The sequence below is a fragment of the Capra hircus genome, chromosome 15 (genome assembly GCF_001704415.2).
Source record: "Capra hircus breed San Clemente chromosome 15, ASM170441v1, whole genome shotgun sequence".
NCBI classification, from domain to species: domain Eukaryota; kingdom Metazoa; phylum Chordata; class Mammalia; order Artiodactyla; family Bovidae; genus Capra; species Capra hircus.
In genome coordinates, this window is record NC_030822.1 from 16,418,501 (window position 1) to 16,430,947 (window position 12,447).

At 45.8% G+C, this 12,447-nt stretch overlaps 1 protein-coding gene across 3 annotated transcripts in view; it reads right to left on the reverse strand.

Moving 5' to 3' along the window:
* Nucleotides 1–12,447, reverse strand: part of LDLRAD3 (low density lipoprotein receptor class A domain containing 3) — a 269,530-nt gene that overhangs the window by 198,395 nt on the left and 58,688 nt on the right. Inside the window, exon 1 of one of the 3 annotated variants that reach the window (XM_018059236.1) lies at nucleotides 3,813–3,960. The exons of the other annotated variants lie outside the window; for them this stretch is intronic. The gene's annotated coding sequence lies outside the window, so the exon portion shown is untranslated. Of the gene's footprint in view, nucleotides 1–3,812; nucleotides 3,961–12,447 lie in introns of those variants that run through there. 3 annotated transcript variants of the gene reach the window in all.

Here is a 12,447-nt window from a genome sequence, read left to right on the forward strand (position 1 = left end):
CTTGCAAAGATTTGAAGTCTGATATTCTCACGTGGCACAATGATGGGTTACATATAACGTGAGCTCCCAGCTACAGGTGTGGAATAATGCAGAAGAGCCATTTAGCAATGCCCGGTGAGGCTGAAGGTGAACCAAGGCTTTAACCCAGCTGATCCTCTTCTGGTACCTACTCCAGGCCTGGGGCAAGCATGTACAAGACAAGAGCAACGGAACCTTCATGGTGGCACTGCTGTAATACAAACCTGCGAGACACACCAAAGTCATCAAAACGGATGAAGAATCCCGTCCATTCAAAGGTATGGACTAATTTTTCAGGGTTGGAATTTAATGAACTGGGGTGGTGCAAATCACCATGGGTCAATCTGAGCAAGCTGATGCTTAATGAAAAAAGTGAGTAGCAGAATGTACCTTGAAGTACACGCTACTTCACCGAAGAACGTGCTACTCTAATAGATACATCCAGATGTGAAGGTATTTTTGAAAATGTGTAGGAAAGGAAGAGATCAGATTCAGGATAGTGGTCACCCTCTGTCGAATGGGGTCAGAGGGTATCCAATGAACGTCAGCTGCAAGATTTCTTTTTTACAAGCAGTCTGAAGCAAGCACAACAAAATATCAGAGTTTAATGGAGCTGGGTGGAAAGCACATAGGCTTTCTTTGTGTTATTCTTGGTCCTTTTCCCAACCTTTAAAATATGTTTCATTAATAAAATTTATTATAAAGACCAAATATTATGCTAATATTTGAGAAAATTCTATGAAAGACATATGGAACTATTTATCACTAGTGTTCTAGCATCAAAAACTTCATCAACTATAAAAGGAGGAGAGATAAAAGGGGGCAAGTGCTCACACGGAGGAAAAAAATGCAAGGACATTCATCTGAGAGATTCTGTCTATTACAAACTCTTTTCATTTTCTGAAAGGCAGCAACAGTTGCAGAGCAGAAGCGGATTGTAGAGGAAAAAAATAAACACTTCTCACAAGACAGATTTACCCACCCAAGTCACTAAGGCATGACATTCCAAAAATAAAAATAACAAGGGTCAGCCAGGTCAGATATCTTATAAATACTAACTCCCTGAGATGTCAGGGTGGGAAAAAGCCACAGGAAAGCTTGCTTTCTCAGAATAGTCCGTGCCATCTGCTTCCTTACTGCACCCCATCCCCCAACATGGGGGTGCAGAAGGCTGCAAACGTGGGCTAAGCTGGGGTAGCCAAGGCTTTGATTTGGTATGCCCCATCACCATTGCCAAATGTTTGATTCTCTTACCACTGTTAACTAGCCGTGTGACTTCAGACAGGTAAGTTACCCTCTCTGAGCTGGAATTTTCCATTCATGAAACTGGGGTGACCCTACCTCCCTATCAGGGTTGCTGAGGGATTAGTGTAGTCGCTAAATCATGTCCAACTCTTTGCAACCCCATGGATTGTAGCACCCATGGGATTTCCCAGGCAAGAATACTGGAGTCGGTTGCCACTTCGTTCTCCTGGGGATCTTCCCAACCCACAGATCAAACCTGAGTCTTCTGCATGGCCGGCAGATTCTTTACCACTGAGCCAGCTGGGAAGGGATATAATACATACACACACACACATATATAATACATTATATATATATGTATATATAATAGAGAGAGTAAACATTAATAGTGTAGGCAGCATACACTGGGAGTTCAATAACCGTTCTAGTCCGTGACGCCTGCCTTCCCTCCACCATCGCCCTGCCTCTCCTTCTAGGGCCGGTTCCGTAGCAGTAACTCAGACAAGGCTGAGCCCCCTTCCTCCCTCCGCCTCCTTAGATAGGGCACACAGACTGAGCAGGTGGAGCTGGTTGGCTGGCTGAGACCAGTGGTCACTTATGGTCCAGAAAAGTAGACTCTGAAGATAGTCACTAGGTTTTAAGAATTCACAGTGCGACGCTGACTGTGTATTCTAACACACGACAGTCTCAGTTTCACTATTCCTAAGAAATAATTAACCCTCCACGGATCATTCCCTTAACAGCAGCCCAACTATATTCATGAGCTAACCCTTCCAAACCACGTGGTTATGAAGCAGGTCAAAGGTGAAAGGCATGTGGGATTTCACCATTGGAATCTGGCGGTGAAACTCCATCTCTTGGGGTCTCAGGTACCCTGGGTGTAAAATAAAGTAGTAACAGATGACGTCTAAGTTCCCTTCCAGCTCTCGACCGCTCATTCTTGCTTCCATGGACACACCCTCGGTCCCTGAGGCAGGCAAACATTTGCCATCTTCCCATCCTGGATACATTCTCTAGCATTTAAAACTAATACCCAGGGTTTACACAGAGCTCCTCTGCTGAAGGTCTAAAAACATTCCCGCAAGGCAGGTACTGAAGGCAGTTCCTCCTTTTCAAACACAAAGAGACTAAGACTCAGAGGTCAGCCAGCCTCTCGGAGGGCAGGGCTGGAACAGGCCAGAGAATTCAGGTTCCAGCCCCTGGGGGAAATTTAACTCTTGCCACCACATTTTAGGACTCCGACCTCCTGCATCATCCCCCATCAGACGGTCTCCCACCTCCCCTGCCCCCGGAGAAAATAATCTCGAAAGAGTCATGAACCAGACCTGCCTTCCCCTATTCCCTACGGAGTCAAGGGCTCCCTGGTTCCCTGCAATCATCCACAATTTTCCATCACGTCTCAGCAAATGAACGATTGTCTGGTTTATCACTTCCGATTAGGAGAGGAACTCTGCCAGGGAAATCAAAAACGCTGGCCTGTTACCACCAAGCAAGGGGGGAATACATATTAACTGGTGCGTCTTTTTAAATTTTCTTAAGCAGCTTAATCCATTAAACCCGTCCGTCCTGCTTCTAGAATCTGCTCACGTGAGCACCTCCCTCCGTGCTCAGCGTGCCGACAGGCCCTCCATCAGGAGAAATTAGCTGACTTCTTGAGCAAATGATGTTTGTACATCCAGCAAGTGCCAGAATTAAGCAGTATTTACAGCTGGAGTCCCGCTTCAGTCTGCGTGTCTGAATGAGCGCTAATTTCAGAGGGAGCCACTCACCTTTGCAAGAGATTTGTCGGATTTGGTAACGATAAAAGGGCTGAAACCTTGCAGGCGAACCTGTTCGGATTCTCCACATTGTGAAGGGTAGTTTATGATGACCCAGAAAACAAACCACATTAAAACCAAAAGAGGGATCCATTTCAGAGCTGGTTTCTTTCAGGTCAGCCCTAAAGCCCACAAACTTTAAATTCTAATTCCACTCCACCTAAGCTCAGAGGGATGGCTTAAGTCCTCTGTGCCTCAGTTTCCTCATCTATAAAATGAAGATGGACCAAACAGGAGCTCGATAAGCTCCCAAAGGTGATCTAAGAGCTGTTTTGTCCCTCGTGGTATTGGAAGTCATATACAGTCCCAGATTTGAAAACATTTCAACTCTCATTGTTTATCATTTGGACCAGAAAACCTCTTACAGAAAAAAAAAGATACATATACTAAAAGTTCAGCTGAAGCTTCTGGCATTTTCAGACACTTTATGACAGCATGCAGATTGGGGCCATAGATTAGCCAGAGTTCATTTGTTAAAAGTATTATTATCCACTATTAAAGAATGACTATTATATAAAGACTAGATGTAATGTAGGCAGAGACTATGTCATTACACAAAACATATCACTGTAATGCAGTTACATGATTAATAATTAGAGGAAAGGTGATCTCAAGTGCAAAAGAATCCACCTTAAACAGAAGAAGACAGAATCCTACCCGGTGAGATGAGAGATTGAGAGATGGGAGCTGCTCATTAAGAAAGGATTTTTTGATAACCTGAAGAGGCCCTACCACGTGGCTCCGGTTCAGGTTTGCACAGCACTCTGATAACAGGTGCAGCTCAGCACCAAGACACTGGAAAGAAGTCAAAGGCTTGGTGAACGCAGAGACCAGGATCGCTTTCCAACAGGCTCGGCCCCTAGAGTCTGCGTGATCTTCACCCTCTGACACCCAGCTGGTTCCTGCCCCCTTCGCTCTCCTGGATCTATTTTCACAAAGTCCCCAGGGGCCTCCCAACAGATGAATCCAAGAGCTATTTATTAACTTATTTTCCTGGAAAATAGTTGATTTACAATGCTGTGTTGGATTCTGGTGTACAGCAAAGAGATTCAGTTGCATGTGAGTATGCATATATACTCTTTTTCATATTCTTTTCCGCTATGGTTTATGGATATTGAATACAGTTCCCTATGCCATACAGTAAGACCTTGCTTATCCATTCTATATACGTCCGTACGCATCTGCTAGTTTCATACTCCCAATTCAACCCTCCCCACCCCTCTTCCCCTCTGGAAACTACAAATCTGTTCTCCATGTCTGTGAGTCTGTTTTGGTTCATAGATAGGCTCATTTGCATCATAGTTTTGATTCCACAATTAAGTGATGTAGTATAGTATCTGTCTTTTTCTTTCTGATCATTATCTTAGTATCACAATCTCTAGGTACATCCATGTTGCTGCAAATTGCATTATTTCAGTCTTTTTTATGGATGAGTAATATTCCATTGTACATCTGTTGATGGACACTTAGGTTGCTTCCTTGTCTTGGCTATTGAAAATACTGCTGCTATGAACATAAGCTTTCATGCAGCCTTTCAAATTATAGTTTCATCCAGATATGTCCCCCGGGAGTGGGATTATTGGAACATATGGCAACTCTATTTTTGGTTTTTGGAGGAAACTCCATACTGTTCTCCATAGTGACTACATCAATTTACATTCCCACCAACAGTGTAGGAGGCTTCCCTTTTTTTCCACACTCTCTCCAGCATTTGTTATCCAAAAGTTACTTTCAGACTTTATCTGGCACACGACCAGGCTGCAGTGGATAAACTGGATGGCTCCCTCCTCCTGAAACTCCATTCCCTCGGCCTCACCAACATGATGTTCTCCAGTTCCCCCATCTTCCCCATACTCCTGGCTCTCTGATCATTCCTCCTCCATCTCCTTGAAGGCTTCTCTCACTCCACCCACCCCTCTTTCACCTCTAGAGTTGTGTCTCCCAATGCTTGAATGACAGAGTCCCCTTCCCTGGATAAGCTCTCTTGTCTGCCATGAGGGTCAACTTCCAGCTCAGCTCTCTTCCCTTCAACTCCATCCTCCACCCACAACTGCACACTTCCACCCACTACGGCCCAAGACACCCTGTTCCAGGCATCAACTCAGCATGTTTCGAACAGAACTCTGTATTTTTCTTCTCAACCTGCCCCTCCTGTATCACTCAGTATCTCAGTTGGTAGAATGGCCAGCCATCCCTCCCCCTTTACTTCCACCCATGTCAATCAACCAATGTAAAACATTTTTCACTTTCATCTTTCCTCACCATTCCTACCACTCACAACCCTAGTTCAAATATTTCTCTCTTGCCTTTATGGCTTTGCATTAATAGCTTCCTCGCTGGCTTTCCAAAATCCAGTCTTGACCTCTAAAAGGCATCCTTCACGTAACTGTGGAGCAAACCTGATCACATCCCTCACTGTCATTCCATGGAGGGTAAGGTCACAGCCCTGGGGTCAGCACAGGAGGGGTGCGTGTCTGGCCAGCCCACCTCTCCTGCGGCCCCTAACATGCAGGCCACTTTACAAGCTCCCCTATCAGAACTTTCAACATAACTGACGCCAATGTTTGTCTCTTCCCTTCTCACAATAGCCACTGTTTGTGTGCCAGTCTTCCCACAAAACCCCACGAGCAACTTTCACACCAAGGGAGGGAAAGTGTCCTAATGTAGCCCAGAGCCAAGGACAGAATGCTGAAATGAGAGAGGGTGGGAGGCATGAAGTGTGTGGGTGTATAAAAATATGGATGGCTGCTTCTTCGGGCTATCATATTCTGAATAGCCTCTCACTCAACATTTTGTGGATGATTCCTGCAAGTTAAAATTATTCCTCAATCATATGGACAGTCCACATTTGTATGCAGCTTAAGATTTATGGAATGAAGACATGTTTCTTCATGCTCAGATAACAATTTGATCTCAACGCAATTATCTGAAAAATGGGAGCAGGGGAGCAGGATTCCCCAGTAATTTCATTCCTATCACTGTTTTTGCGCTCCTTTCTGAGAAGTCCATGGGCTCGGGGATTTTCTACAGAGCCGTCTTTACTTCTAGATTCACCGGAGCTTAAATGGATAATTCTCCATGGCTCAAAGTAAAAATTCCAACACGCCCCAATCCTTTGACGGTAACCTCGGCAGGTAAGAGCTGGCCTCCAGCACTCTTGGGCGTGAAAACTCTGTCTAGGGCACGTGCTGTCAGCAAGAGCTGACACAGCTGTCGGGGACACAGGGAAGACAACATTCTGCGATGACCCATTCTCTCAAGAGCCTGCTCACCAGAAATCAAGGTTCCTGGGAGAGAAGAATCAGGCCCAGATGCATCCAGGCACTGACAACACGCACAAGAGTCAGGCCCCCTTCTGTTTCTGCTCTGTGCTGGGTTGCAGGCAGCCTCAGGCAAGCCTTCGGGCTTCCATCCAGGAGGAGGTTGATTCCCCTTTCACCGCAGTGAATCTCAAACCATCAGCACCCCACACACTTGGCCTTTGTTTGTTTCTTTCCGTATCCAGGGAGCAGCAACAGCTGCACTGAAGACAGTGGCATTGGGGGCTGGGACTCTCACCCAGAGCAGGCAAGGCAGCAAGCCCTCTGCTACTGGAGCAGCGTGGGTGGCCTGGAGAAATGGAGGGGTCTAAGGGGTTCCGTCAAAGGTGTTCCTGCCATCCAAGGTCTCGGGAACACTGGGACTTGGGCCCCCAGCCACCTCCATTCCTGGAAACCCTGGCCTCCTTGGAACAAACAACCCAGTCTGTTTATCAGCATGGGAGGTGGCTACCCTCCTTGGGCTCTGGACGTGGAGGGAAAAATCCTGGCTCCATGTGAACCTGCCAAGAGAGTTTAGGGAGCAGCACCGATCTAGGAAATGCCAGCAGAATGAAGAATAAACCATGAGCCAGAACTGCCAACAGAGCTCGAGAGATGCTCCCAGTCTCTCCTTCTGTCGATCATGGGTCTTTACGCTAAAGACTGGAGCGGCCGCGGTCTTTAAACGAGGCAAGGATTTCAGCTTCTCGCTGAACATCCACAGTAATCAGCTCCAACAGGAACCAACCCCTGCCTGGCACTGCTCCCTTTCCAGGGCACATCAACATCCACCCCACACTGCACCAATAATAATGCAGTTACAGGCAGCCGGGACTCTCCAGCTAAGAGGAAAATTTGCACCTAATTAGATAAAAACAAAACAGAAAACCAAAACCTTTAATCAGCGCCAAAAAGAAGATGGACTACTTGATCTTTCGTGGAGCTTCATAGCCCGGAATGCCCATCAAGATGATTTTTTCCTAAATGTTATCTTTCAAAACAATCCTCTGTGTCCCTATTTACAAAGAACTTAAAAATTCATAAGAAAATCTCACACAAACCAAGGGAAAAACAGATACAGGAAATAAACAAGCATGTCACAAAAAATGCAGGTGGCTAATAGAAAAAAAGATACACAACCTCAATGGCAATTAAACAAATGCAAATGGGAATGCCATTTTTAAAACCAATCTGATCAGCAAAAGTTAACAAGATGGATAATACTGAGCCGGCGTGGCTGTGTGTGGCTCCAAGGATGCTGGCACACTGATGCTACTAGGGGGGAAATCAGTTAGTACCAGCTCTCTGGGGCTATTTGGCAGTGCCCAGCACTATTTAATCGGAGAACGTAATGGCACCTCACTCCAGTACTCTTGCCTGGAAAATCCCATGGACGGAGGAACCTGGTGGGCTGCAGTCCATGGGGTCGCTAAGAGTCAGACACGACTGAGCGACTTCCCTTTCACTTTTCACTTTCGTGCATTGGAGAAGGAAATGGCAACCCACTCCAGTGTTCTTGCCTGGAGAATCCCAGGGATGGGGGAGCCTGGTGGGCTGCCGTCTATGAGGTCGCACAGAGTCGGACACAACTGAAGTGACTTAGCAGCAGCAGCAGCAGCTTAGCAGCAGCAGCACTATTTAATATGAGCTTATCTTTGGACTCACTGGTTTCACTTCTAGGAATCTATCCTTAGGAATGCATGTGTGCTAAGTCACTTAAGTCCAACTCTTTGTGACCCCATGGACTGACCGCAGGCTCCTCTGTCCATGGAATTCTTCAGGCAAACATACTGGAGCAGGTAGCCATGACCTTCTCCAGGGGATCTTCCTGACCCAGGGATAGAACCTACGTCTCTTGTACTGCAGGTGGATTCTTTACCGCTGAGCCATCGGGGAAGCCCATCTTTAGGAATATATTAATAGAAATGCATAGAGAAACACGCAGAAGGCTGGTTTTCCTTTACATGGTTACGTGCAAAAGCTCAAAACTTTGAAGAACGTAAACATCTGCCAAGCAGGAGATGGGTAAATACGATATGGCATACCCACCAAGAACACTAGAGCCTTTAAAAACAAAAGCAAAAACAGCATCCAGAATGTACTGACATGGAAGAATATCTGCAATATAGGCAGAGGAGAGAAAGAAAGGTGCAGAACAGTATATATAGCGTAATCCATTTTTGTTTATCTCTAGAGATGTATGTGGTAATATATAAGCCCCATTTACATCTGCAGGTCTTAGGACATACACTCTGAGGGAAAAAAGTGAGATGTCCTTTCAAAATATGGGTTATATTTTCCATTAGCATCTTTTTTTTAAAAAAAAAAAACATATTTCTTAAAATATCCCCATAAGTAAACATGCCTGGAGAACTTAATGATATAAGGGTAACCATGATGATACAGGGGAGGAATTGCACAGCACTGCTCATTATCAAAATACACCCCTCCACACACTCACTCACAGACAGGATGAGATTGGCTCCTTCAACTTTCAGAAGCAAAAGCCAAAAGGCCAAGGTCATCCTTCTATTCAAGAACTTACAAAATATTTAAAAAGGCAAAGCATGCCTTAAAACTTATGAGGAACAACTTTGGGTAAGAGGACTTTTCTGTAGTTACGAAATTGATAGCCCCAACCTTTGGCCCAAACTAATAGTAAAAAATAAAATCAAATGTTAAAACTAAGGCGGGAATCATCTGGAAAAACCTGCAGATGGCTGCTTCTTAATGAGTTATTCTGGAAAATTACCTAAGAGCTGTATTCCCCTTTACTCCCTAATAGGACAAAAATATGTTCGACAAAGAGCTGCGGCCACCCCTCCCGGGCCCCCCTCCCACCCAGCCCGTCTCCCCACAGGAGGCCCCCACCCGGTGGCCCGTGAAGGAGCGCCAGGAGCCCTGACTCTGATTAAGGGATATAAATCTAATTTGTCCTCTGCGAGGAATGTAGCAAGTCTCTCCAAGGCTTGCTGGGCTCAGTGTGAGCCCACAATTATAGCTGCTCTGGACTCCGGCTTCCACACTCCTGCGTCTTCCAGGTGGCAGCAAGCCACACTCTCTGCTGGAAGACACAGGGCTCATTCAGGGCGCCTGGAGCGAAAGCCCTGGAGCCCGGAGCCCGAGGCTGGCGGGGCGTCTGGTCGCCAAGGTTTCCAAGCTGTCCTCACAACCTCAGTGGATGGAGGGTCATCCCACAGTCCACCTTCTGGAAAAGGGGGCGGAAATTAGATGTTTTTTAAGGTTGAGGAAAAGGAACCAGACACTTATTCTTGCCAGGTTCAAAACCAGGCAAAAGCACCCTATGGGGTTGGAAGCCAGGATGTTGGGGGGACCATAGGGGTTCTGGGGTGCTTGGTGATAGTCTGTTTCTCCACCTGAGCCCTGGATTCCCAGGCGTGTTTGCTTCATGAAAATTCATGAACTCCACACTTAACAGTTATGCACTTTTCAGTCAGTGTGTTAAACTTCTGTAAAAAGTTTATTTAATTAAAAAAAAAAACAAACCATCTCTTGAATGGTAGCTGCCTCACAGGCACCATCTCTGACCATTCTCAGTGGACCCTCTCCTCTCTTCCTTTCGCAGTCAGAGCCACCAGCAAACTCACTGGTCAAAGTCAGGCCAGGTTCCTGGGTCCCCAGGCCACAATGGCACGATCTATCGATGAGCGGGGGAACAGGCAGAGGCAGAAGTGCTGAATGGAATGCCCAGCCTATATTTTTAATTGATTTGCTCACTTTCCCCTAATATCAAAACAGCCCCACTCCTTTTCTGCAATGACCAAAACGGCATCAGCCCCACCCCAATAAACCTCAAGCACACAGACTTCTCAGGCCTGGCAGGAGGCTCTGTGGGCCCCATCCACTGACCCTGGCCGAAGTGCAAGCCTCCAGGAAGCATCTGCACAGTCTGAACAACCGTTCCAGCTCGCATTCCAAAATGAGTCTGACCCCGTGCTGGGACTCACCTTCTGGAAAACCCATGACATCTCCGGCTACCTTCAGCCTCACTCCTCATCTCCTCTGTGGCTCTTGTTATCACAGATATTTAGGTTTTCAATGAACTTTCCATGCAATTATGTTGGAGGTTACCCCCTTCTTGTGTTAAATAAAAAGGTTTCTGTTTGTTTGTTTGTCTTTGACATGAAGAATAATGTAAAGTTTATAGAAAACTATATGGAGAGAGAAGCAATCCAAAAGGATGTGTATTCCATGAATCTACACATTAGGCACCTCAACACTGAAATCTCTGGATGGGAACTCTGAATCCGCTTTTTTTTCCTCTCTCTCTCCCTTGCTATAGTCGTGGTTTCAAAAAGGCACTGCCAAGTCACCCCCACTGCTACCCACGTGTTCAGACAGGATCTTCAGCTACAGGGAAGAGAGGATGCTTGTAGCTCACCAGTACAGTAGGTGTCACCTCCGGAGAGCAGAGCACAGAAGCAGGAGGAGTCAACGAGAGCCCCTCACTGCCAAGGGGAGTGTCTTATTCTAAGAGCACTCCAGGCATCATCAGGGTACCAACCACACCCCCATACTGCACCCTTTCAGCAACTTCGTCCAAGAGGGCCCATCATCTCCCAGGATGTCCTTACAGCATTTTCATGAAAGCCCAAGCTGGTGATGCCCCTATGTGTATTCTGCATACAGATTCCACTCCACTGCTGTCAAGCACCTCTCTGTCTGTCCATCTGTCTTTCAGATCAGCCTCTTGTGTTCCCACAAAACAAATAGCTTCTGTTCTAACTTCCAGCCATGCCCCATGCCGCCCCCCTCCCACCCCCCAGAATAAACTCAATCTCCTGCCACCTCCCCGACCCCAGGAAAAATCCCAAACTTGTGTAAACAATGGGCAGGCCAGCTCCAAGCTTGGACTCTGAGAGTAGGGAGGCGGTGAGGTGTGGAAGGAACACCTCAGCGAGCCCAAGAATCACAGACCCACAGTTCAGAAACAAGTCACAGATCCAAAGATCACACAGGGAACGCCTGCAGAGAAAGAGCCAACTGAAAGCTTAACAAAAATAGCGTCTTTATTAAGGAAAAAAATGGGGTGCCAGCAAACCCAGCCTGGCATCAGCTCTTTTCCAGTGCCTTCCAGATCTTAGCAGATAACACATAAACATGGAACCACACACAGCCCGGGAGTGTAGGCAAAACTGGCCGGGGCAGTGGGGAGGAAGACATCAAGTAACCATCACGGTCAACTCCCTGACAGGAGGGAAAATCTCCAACACTCCCTCGGGGCTTATAAACTCGTGAGGAGAGAAGGGGTTGTTTTGTAAAACACCATCCCAAGAAACAGTTCTTCAAAGTTCGTACTCATAAGTCAGCTGCCAAGAGGCAAAGGGGCCCTGCTAACAAGCACAGTTTCAGGAAAAAAAAAAATGTCTGTTTTTACCAAACTCCCATCTGAATCAGGCACTTTCCTCTGTGCTGCTTAAAGAACACGTAAGAAAGTTCAGAATCATTTCAAAAACAAAATATTGCTCAGAATGTCCACATAAATAAATCGGAACGGCATTTCCAGCTCTAAATATAGCAAATATCTATAGGCAAATCAATAACATTTCAAAATTAATAAGTAACTTCAGAATTATAATAGAGAACTAAGAATTTAAACACTGTATAAATTTCCATTTTCTTCCCCCAAGCACCAGGGTTTTTTTTTTTTCTTTCCTACGTTTTCCATCCACAGTATTTTTTTCCAGTTTCAAAATTCCCAAAGGTTCATATCTTTAAATAGAAATGCAGCACTCAGAATTCCTAACCTCTAGTGAATACAGAAGGAAGAATTCCTAATCTTAGAATATAGAAGGAAGGCTAACTTTATTAATTAAAATCAATAGTAAGAAACCATCTTCAAGGACATCAGTGACCAAAAAAGCAGACCATAAACTCATGGATTCATGATGTTAGCAACAGGCCACCACTCAAACTTCTCTTAGACGTGATGCCTACATTTATGAAGCACCCACAATGTGTTAAGATCTGCACCGGTGTGTTTTACACATTATTTAATCCACACCGCATCTCTACTGAGTGGCTTTTATCCCCATTTTACAGGTGAA